The sequence below is a fragment of the Nipponia nippon genome, unplaced genomic scaffold, assembly GCF_047370975.1.
Source record: "Nipponia nippon isolate SJK-2023a ecotype South Korea unplaced genomic scaffold, ASM4737097v1 scaffold_27, whole genome shotgun sequence".
NCBI classification, from domain to species: domain Eukaryota; kingdom Metazoa; phylum Chordata; class Aves; order Pelecaniformes; family Threskiornithidae; genus Nipponia; species Nipponia nippon.
Window position 1 is genome coordinate 5,131,927 of NW_028262344.1, and position 9,316 is coordinate 5,141,242.

The window sequence follows — 9,316 nt, forward strand, 5'->3', positions numbered from 1 at the left end:
CCCTGCTCCCCACACAGAGTGGACGAGGGATCGCTGTGCCATCAGCTAATTTCTGCGCTGACTCCAGCCATCCCAAAAATGGCAAAAGAATAAACTTGTGGAGACTGGCGTCTACTCGTAAGCACAGCTCAAGCACCCTGGAGGCCCAGGGCACTTCTAAAAGCCACAAGGGACTAAGTGACTTGTGTGGGTGGCAAAAACCCTCTAGGGTGCTTTTGTCCCCAGATAACTTGGGGTCTGGCCCCTTCCCTCAGCTGCTCCAGTTGGGCCAGACTAAAATGGAGAGGCTGTAAAACCCAGGTTATGCTTTGTGATGTGTCTTTCTATGAGCAAAAGCCTCATAATGAAGCTTTTAATGGCTGTTGTAAACAAATCAATATCTCCCGCTATACATCTGAAATGAAAGAGGCTGAAGGAGCTATGAAGGTTTTTTATGTCCAAATAAATTACTCCTGCTGTGGCAATAGCAATGTGTGGAGCATTTGATTATTCCCAGCCATTAGTGATGCTGGCGAGGATAGAAATATTCATGCTCTGTATTTAACTGCAAATTAAGAGAATGTATCATTTGGTGACAGGAACTTTTACAAATGGCTGCTCCCCCTTCAGTCAGCTCCCCAACTAATAAATCACTGTCAGGACTTTCAGAAACTTGATTTGCAACTCAGATGTGTCAGTGGGTGTTTGCCGGAGGATGCATTCCCGAAAATCCCCCGGTAGATGGAGGTGTGCTGGGATTCTCCTGCTCTTGGAGGGATGCTGGAGGCTCATTTAAGGTTTGCTTTGGGAGCCGGGAAGAATGACTTATCAGGAAAAGCCGGCTGTCCGCCCACCAGGCAGCAACTGCTGACTGCTGTGCTCCTGGTACTTTTCCACCAGCCTGCCTGCACCGTGCCGGGGCTGTGGGAAGCTTTGGGGTGACACCGAACACGGGGGATGTCTCCTAGCTGCAGGCAAGTGCTGGACGGGGGTGGGAAGTTTAGGAGAAGAGTAGGAAAGGGGGGAGCGGTCCTGTGTGACTGCCGCAGCTGCCGTGACGGACTTGAAACCTTGTCGGTCACGACCGTGGGACTGCTGAGCTGCTCGGTGGGTCCCAGGGGTGGGATGCGCTGACCACTCCAGACCCACAACACGAGTAGCGTAGCAACGGGGATCTTCCCCAGCTGCAAGGCTTAAAAACAGAGCCGGGGCGTGTGGAACTCGCAGCCTTCTGGGGTTACTGGGACCCCTGCCCCCCGCGAGCATCAGAATCAGACCTCAGCTCGACGTGGTGGGCACTCGCCCGTGGCGATGGGGCTGCTGGAGGTTTGGTTTCTGTGTGGGGCAGGGTTCCCAAGCGTCTGGGGACACTGCTGCAGCGGCTGAGGCTGTCAATGCCACACAAGCGGGGTCTCCTCTTGTTGAACTGGCACACCCCTCTATAAATGACCAGTAAACTAAAGGTTATCTGGTAATTTCCGTGTGCTGGAGCAGACGCTACAGGAGCATTTATTAACCCACTGGTACTATTCTTAGGCAAACAACTGTAGCTCAGCTCAGTAATAAAAGGTGATTTAATACCTGCTCGGCTGCTGACAGTGACTAGGAAGGTGCTTGGTTTTGGTTTTCAGTGCAGATCCTTTTTGCAGACACCCTAGGGTCAGCCTCTCCATCTGATTTTCCCTTCCAGAGCGTTCTGTCTGCTTTCAGCCTTGCTCGTTATTGTGGCAGAGCTGCTTGTCGTCATGCTCGTACCTCGGGGCACAAGGAAGAGGCTGAAACCTCGGAAGAGGTAAATGGTTTGGTTTCTCTAAGGTCTTATCCAGAAGGCCCCGCTCCCAAGCAGCCTTCCTGCGCCCTGGCTCAGCGCTATGTCTGAAAAGGCTATAACACAGGTTGCACTAACACGGCTTGGATATTTTTTTTCCCCTTAGAGAGTGTGGCTCTGAGCGGGAAGGCCCTGGAGGAGGCCAGCATACAAAGGACCATCCCACAGCATTTCAGAGCTCAGGACGGCCCCACTGACTTCTCCCTTTGCAGGCGACTGGCTCATTTGCGATGAGCAGTGATGTTCTGACCTTTTGTGCTCTCATTTCTTGTGTTTTATTGCCAGGTAAAGCACTTGTACTATAAAATCCAGGATTTCACAGATCCAGTAATGGCTGTGAAATCAAATATAAAAATAACTCCTCAAGCGCAGCGATGTATAAATCATTAGTAGCACAGTCACAGGGTGGGCTCGCGCTTCCAGCAGAGGAAAAGTCCTCAAGGTCCCGATGGAGCAATCAAGATAAGATTGCGGGGTTGAAAGCAGGTGAGGGATGTGATGAGCTGTAAATCCTCTGGAGCTGTTGGGGCCAGCAGCAGCAAGACGAGGCTGTGCCTGTCCCCAGCGTTGGTCTGGCTGTGCCCACGCAACGTCTCACGTTGTTCTTGGCGACTTTCCCTTACGAGTGAAGGGAAGAGAAATGGGCAGGCTGGTCCGGATGCAACCGCCAGCCTGCAGCCCCCGAGAATTACACCGGCAATCATTTCTGACTGCAGGGACCTGCTGCAGAGATGCTAGATGGGCTGGCTGAGTTGGTGGCTTGTTAATTCAGTTCAATTTATTTTGTAATTTAGGTCTCTTAGCAGTTTGAAACAATCATTTCAAACTAGGTTGGTGCTTGTGAATGAGGGGCTTATGGCAGAGCTGAGCTCCTGCATGTCTCTCTGCATGGGGGAGAGGAGGGTGGGACTGGTGTACATACGGGACCTGAATCCAAGAGGGCAAACTCAGCGATTCCCCACATCCCAGGAGAAATCGGTGGGACCCTGAGTCCTTGCAGAGGCTGCCAGCCGGACTGGTGTTTTCAGAGGTGCTAGTGCCTTTGAGGGTACTGTGGGTGCCCTGTGCGGGGAGGAAAGGAAGACAGTTTGCAGAGCAGGATAGCTTGCTTCGCCACACTTCTCTGCTTACACAGAGCATGGATGAAGTCCTCTGTAAGGATTTTGTTGACAGATCTTGAGAGGGCATCTCAGACCAGAGCTGCTCTGGAGAACATTGTCTCCGTCCCCTGCATGCTCCATCCTTGGGCATGCTGAGTGACTCAGAAGTCCCTGGAGATGTGCCCAGTGTGCCTCTGCTGCCAGTTTTGTGGCCTTTTTTTTGTGCTGCTGATCAAATCCTGGTGTGGGTAGTGTCTGCCACTGCTGTCCGGGTGTCGACAGGTTTTGGGGGGCAGAGGCTGTAACGCTGACAACATTAGTGCTGCGAGACAAAAATCTTAACACAAACCTGTCTAATAGGGACTCTGCTCTCTGGAGGCTTGTTGCTGCAGTGCAGTGCGGGCGTGGGTATCAATCACATCTTTCAGAGACGCACGGCTTGGCGAAGGGCAGCAGGACAGGCTTTTTGCAGGGGGTGGTTTGAAGTCACGCATGATTTTTGTCTTGCTCTCTGAAGGCTATGAGATGCCAGAAGTGTCACCCAAGGAAGCCTGCTCCTCTTCAGGGTATGGGTTCCTAAATTCTTCAATTTAAATGCAAATTCACAGCCATTTGATTATGCCATGCATCAGAGAAACTTTTGGACAGTGAACAGCTTGCAATGATCAGCTACGCATCCCTCAATACAGATATTATCTGCTGTTGTGATATAGCTGTGTGCCTCTGCAGAAAGCAGAGTGGTTCAGAACAACCCTCCTTTTCCCTCTTTCTCCTCTCGCCTCTGTTGAAAATTGCTCTCATTACCTCCCTGAAACCTTTTTAATCAACCTGGATAGCACAACCTGCTTTGCAATAACAGGAATAATGTTTTTGGAGGCGTTTTGCATGGTAATGCTCTTTTGAGCCTGAAATGCTGCTATTCATAATGACTGCGGCATCAGGAAGGGCTTATATTTCTTCTTGACACCTTGGTCTTCTATAACCAGAATATGTTTTGTTGGGAGGCTTGTAATTGCCTGACTTATAACTTCCTTATAGGAAAAGGGAAGGGGGAAAGCAGCATCAGTGTGGCACAGGAGTGGGTGCATTAGTTGTGGCACGGCCCACGGGAAGCTCATGCTGGCTGGGATCTCTGTCCTGGGGTATCTTCCAGGATGAAGCCCTGATCTTGTGTAGTGAGAGCACGGGTCACACTGGGAGTTCCTAGACCCTTCTGTGACACACTTCCCTGCTCATCAAATTGCTCAAATTAATGATATTTTACTTTTAATCGAGCCCATTAGATTTGTCGCCACACTTGAGCATCCTATTTAAGCAATCATCACTCTCACCCACTCCCTTCCCTTCCTCAGGTATTTGCATCTCGCCGAAGCAAAGGAAAGTCCTTTTGGCATGGTTACTTGGCACCAAGAATATGAAAACTGCAGTTAATCCTCATTTCACACTTGCAGCCGGATTGGGTTGGTTTTTGAATCGCTGCTGCGGGTTCTCAAATCTTTCATTAGCTACTGCTTAATTCATTTAGTTCAGTAATAAAAAGTAATTGCTTGTCTAAACAACCAGACACCGCTTCTCCATGGCCTGTAATTCTCTACCAAGTAGCCCTCTTTGCGGCGGAGAAACCAAAATCTGCTGCAATCTGCACAGAAACTGAAGTGGGGAGGTCATGAAGTCGAATGAAGAACATGAATCCACTTTCCTCCATATGCTTTAAACCCAAGTTGTTTCTCTTTAAGCTCTAACTTTGTCATGACGATCTAACAGACTGTTTGGTGCTATGGAAACCCCAGTTTACACACTGATGCAGAGCTGCAAGCAATTAACTATCTTTAATTTTCATTTTCTGGGGATATTTTTGACTTGTGTATTAAGCAAACATTTATGCAAAACACTGTGGAATCCATAAATGTTAATTGAGTTGAACTTGTGTCTTTGCCATAGCAGATCATCAGATTGATGGGTTCATTGAAGTCTGCAAAACTTGCCGTTGAGGGCTGAGAGCAGCTATAAAAAGACACAACCGCGCAGGTGATGACAAGGCTCTGCTCTTTGGGTGTCACCTCTAGCGTGCTCGTGCTTGGTCCAGCTTTTGCCTGCGGTGTCTCAGCTTGACCAGAGGCAGATCCAGGTTTCGCCCTGCGAGTGACACGGGTGGGTTTTGCAGGCACAGCGTCAGCCCTGCAAATGTGTCTTGCTTGCTGTGCAAGGTACCGTGGCATGCAACGAGTGGCAAAGGCCTCAGCTAGGGAAGGAGGGTGCTGATAGCTGGAGGAGAAAAGCTCTGCAGTGCTTCACCAGGCTGCGAATGCAGAGAATAATCCCTTTATCTGTCCCTCACCTCTTTTGTAAAACCACCGCCTTAAATTCTCCCCAGAGCCTCAGCCCTGACCCAAACCCACCAGGTAGCTCTTGATTTGGGGGTTTTCATATCAGATTGCAAATGAAGGAAATGTGCAAACCGGGATGAACCAGGGCACGAGGAATTTGAATTGCTCCATACCATTTCTGCAGTGGATTGCTGTGGCTGATGAGTATTTTTTATACCCAATAAGCACATTCTCATTGCTTCTATCTAGTGTGTGTGTGCAGGTGCATTTAGGAACAGGTATGAACCCTTCTGGGAAAGGTGATGCATTGATGCTGATAAATAAAATGACCCCTCGTTTGGATCTGAAGTGCTGAATCCTGCTGTAAAGTGGGATCTGCTCTCAGGTTCCCGCTGTGGGGAAGCTTGGCTGGAAGCAGATGCCCGCACAAAGCATGGCACAGCAGCAGTGCGTGACACTGTTTATTCCTTCTCTCCCTTTTGCATGATAAAATAACCCATGAAAATAAATAACAAGAGTTTAATAGGCACATGGGACAGGGCCTTTGGCAGCAATGCCAATCAACTGTGCCTTGGAAATGCTCCTCTAATTAAAAACTGCAAATTACAGCCAGCTGGAGCTAATTGCAAGGGCTGCCTGGGTTGGGGGCTTTCCTCTGGGAGGTGAAGCATGGCTGGTTGCTCCTCATGTTCACGCTTTCTCTCCCATCAGGGTGGTGAAGCCTTGGAAAGCCAAGGATTGTGCTGTCCCGGTGCCTGCCCCAGCGGAGTAGTGGGGTTTGGGAAGTCCAAATGAGAAAGCAGAGCCAAGTGTGTTAGCTGCTTCGTCAAGGGAATTGCTCTGCGTCGCAGCCAGCTGAATAGGTGGAAATGCCAGCACTGATACACAATCCTCGAGTCACATGTCTGCTTCGGCTCTGTGCAGAGAAGCGAGCGGCCAGTAAGTCCTGCCCACTTTTGAGGAGCAATTCGAGCCCTTCTCATGCTTTGGGAATTGGTGACATGCGGATCGCTGAGTTTTGAGGGTTATGCTTTTTGTTGCTGTAGTTTTGAGATTTCAGAGCACACCCCTTGCACTGAAGGTCCCTCCAAACCCACCGGCTGCCTTTCACCCCTCTTTTCACCTAGTTTTGGCTTTGCCATGCTTCACTGTGTTGTAGAAGTCACTTTTTAGCTCAAATAAGAATCCAAAGACCTGTTGAAGCCTTAGACTGCAAGCTGTGAACTTTCACCTAGATACGCTGACCGTATGCTGAACTCCTACCTCGCTACGTGAAGGAAGGCCCTGAAACCGGTGCAAAACAGGAAGATAAGGTAGCCAAAACCATCAGCAGAGGCTGCAACTATTCAGATAAGAAAAGGAATGTCCTGCCTGGAGACAGGGAAAGGATCCAATGAGGAACAAGAAGACCCCAGACCCAAATATTACTATTGGACCGAACCGTTACATGAGGGGAGAGGAACGTAGACTGTAAGGGTATAATTGCCCAGGGATTCCTTTGTTCGGGGTCCCTCCCTGGAGGCACCCAGCTCGAGCTGCTCTTCCCCGCTGTACCACTCAATAAACTCACCTGGCATACGTCATGTCAGAGACTCTGCTTCAGGGAAACCTAGGGTCAAGCCTGAGGGGAGAGAAAGCGCCCGAGGGTGAGCGTGTGCGTGAGCAAGGAGTTGAAAAGGGGCACCCGTCAGCTCAGTGGAGCTGCCCGCTGCGAAGGGACTCCAGTCCTAGCAGTGAAAGTCTTGGGTGGTGTGTGCGCAACTCCCCGAATGGTGTGTGAATGCTCGGGCGGCTGCTGCTCCCTTAACAACTGCTTCTCTTCCTGCTCCCACCAAGCCACCAGTTGCCGCCTCTCATCATTTCAGGCTCATTAATGGGCTGCAACATGATCTCACAAAAGAAACATTTATTTATGAAAATCCATTTGGACAAACCCAACGATCAGAGAGAGACCATTTTGGGGAGGAGGATTGGACTTTTTCTCTGTAGAGATGCTACTGTGGGAAGAACTTCATGCAAAGCTCCTATCAGCTGCCCCACACACCAAATACCAAACCCCAGGCATACGTCGCAGCCCATCTCATCCCCTCTTTCCCCTCCTGGCCTGACTGTATCGTATTGCACAGAATCAGGAGCCTTTTTGCCTGGGATGGAAAGTTTAAGGGCAGAGATACCCGAGAGTCATTTCTCATCCTCAGCTGCTCTTGGGACTCACTGTCCCTTCTCCAGGGTGCCGCGATTGCTGCATTTAACTGATGAGTATGATTTAGCTTCCAGCAGAGATGGTATTTTGGGTGGATATGCCACAGGGAAAGGGGTTATTTGCGTGTTAAACTTTGCATTATAAGTGCTGTATTAATTATTCAGCTGGAGACAGGTTTTTTGGGGCAGGGTGGTATGTTCAGTAGATTATTAGCAGACTCTTGAAGCCCAAGAGGTGTGGGGTTTTTTTTAATTATTATTATTATTTTAATAGTAAGCAAAATGCTTTGGCTAGAACTCAGGAAAAAAAGGAGAGCCTACCGCCTTTGGAAGAAGGGGCAGGCGACTCAGAGGGATTACAAGGATGTTGTGAGGTTATGCAGGGAGAAGATCAGAAAGGCGAAGGCGCAGCTGGAAATTAAACTGGCCACCGCCGTTAAAGACAACAAAAAAAGTTTTTATAAATATGTCAGTGACAAAAGGAGGGCCAGGGAGAATCTCCCTCCTTTGCTGGATGCGGAGGGAAACATTGCCATGAAGGGTGAGGAGAAGGCAGAGGTACTTAATGCCTTCTTTGCCTCAGTCTTTAATAGTCAAGCTAGTCATCCTCGGGGTTTTCAGGCCCCTGAGCTGGGAGATGGAGATAGGATGCAGAGTGAAGCCCCAGTTGTTGAAGAGGTGGCAGTCACTGACCTGCTCCTCCACCTGGATGCCCACAAGTCCATGGGGCCAGATGGGATCCACCCAAGGATACCGAGGGAGCTGGCAGAGGAGCTGGCCAAGCCACTCTCCATCATTTATCAGCAGTCCTGGTCAACCGGGGAGGTCCCAGATGACCGGAAGTTAGCAAACGTGATGTCCCTCTACAAGAAGGGTCAGAAGGAGGATCCGGGGAACTACAGGCCTGTCAGCCTGGCCTCGGTGCCGGGGAAGGTCATGGAGCAGATCATCTTGAGTGTCATTACGCAGCACGTGCGGGACAACCGAGGGATCGGGCCCAGCCAGCATGGGTTTATGAAAGGGAGATCCTGTTTCACTAACCTGGTCTCCTTCTATGACAAGGTGACCCACTTAGTGGATGAGGGGAAGGCTGTGGATGTTGTCTACTTGGACTTCAGTAAGGCCTTTGACACTGTCTCCCACAGCATTCTCCTGGAGAAGCTGGCTGCTCACGGCTTGGATGGGTGCACTCTACGCTGGGTTAAAAACTGGCTGGACGGCTGAGCCCAGAGAGTGGTGGTGAATGGAGTCAAATCCAGTTGGCGGCCGGTCACGAGTGGTGTTCCCCAGGGCTCAGTACTGGGGCCAGTCCTGTTCAACATCTTCATTGATAATGATCTGGATGAGGGGATCGAGTGCACCCTCAGTAAGTTTGCAGATGACACCAAGTTGGGTGGAAGTGTTGATCTGCTGGAGGCTAGGAAGGCCCTGCAGAGGGACCTGGACAGGCTGGATCGTTGGGCCGGGGCCAACTGTATGAGGTTCAGCAAGGCTAAGTGCCGGGTCCTGCACTTGGGTCACAACAACCCCATGCAACACTACAGGCTGGGGGAGGCGTGGCTGGAGAGCTGCCTGGTGGAAAAGGACCTGGGGGTGTTGGTTGACAGCCGCCTGAACATGAGCCAGCAGTGTGCTCAGGCGGCCAAGAGGGCCAATGGCATCCTGGCTTGTATCAGGAATAGTGTGGCCAGCAGGACCAGGGAGGTGATAGTGCCCCTGTACTGGGCACTGGTGAGGCCGCACCTCGAGTACTGTGTTCAGTTTTGGGCCCCTCACTACAAGAAGGACATGGAGGTGCTGGAGCGTGTCCAGAGGAGGGCAACGAAGCTGGTGAAGGGTCTAGAGCACAAGTCTTATGAGGATCGGCTGAGGGAGCTGGG

The 9,316-nt window shown here is 50.5% G+C and overlaps 1 long non-coding RNA gene across 3 annotated transcripts; it reads left to right on the plus strand.

Annotated features, from left to right (window-relative positions):
* The first annotated feature begins 835 nt into the window (after window positions 1–835).
* Window positions 836–6,817, plus strand: LOC148055074 (uncharacterized). Of its 3 annotated transcripts, XR_015705967.1 has the most exons (4): window positions 836–953; window positions 4,852–4,935; window positions 5,946–6,173; window positions 6,470–6,817. It is a non-coding gene; the product is annotated as an uncharacterized LOC148055074 (long non-coding RNA). The 3 variants fall into 3 exon arrangements; XR_015705965.1 differs by having other exon boundaries at window positions 5,946–6,817; XR_015705966.1 differs by lacking the exon at window positions 4,852–4,935 and having other exon boundaries at window positions 865–953; window positions 5,946–6,817.
* The last annotated feature ends 2,499 nt before the right edge of the window (window positions 6,818–9,316 follow it).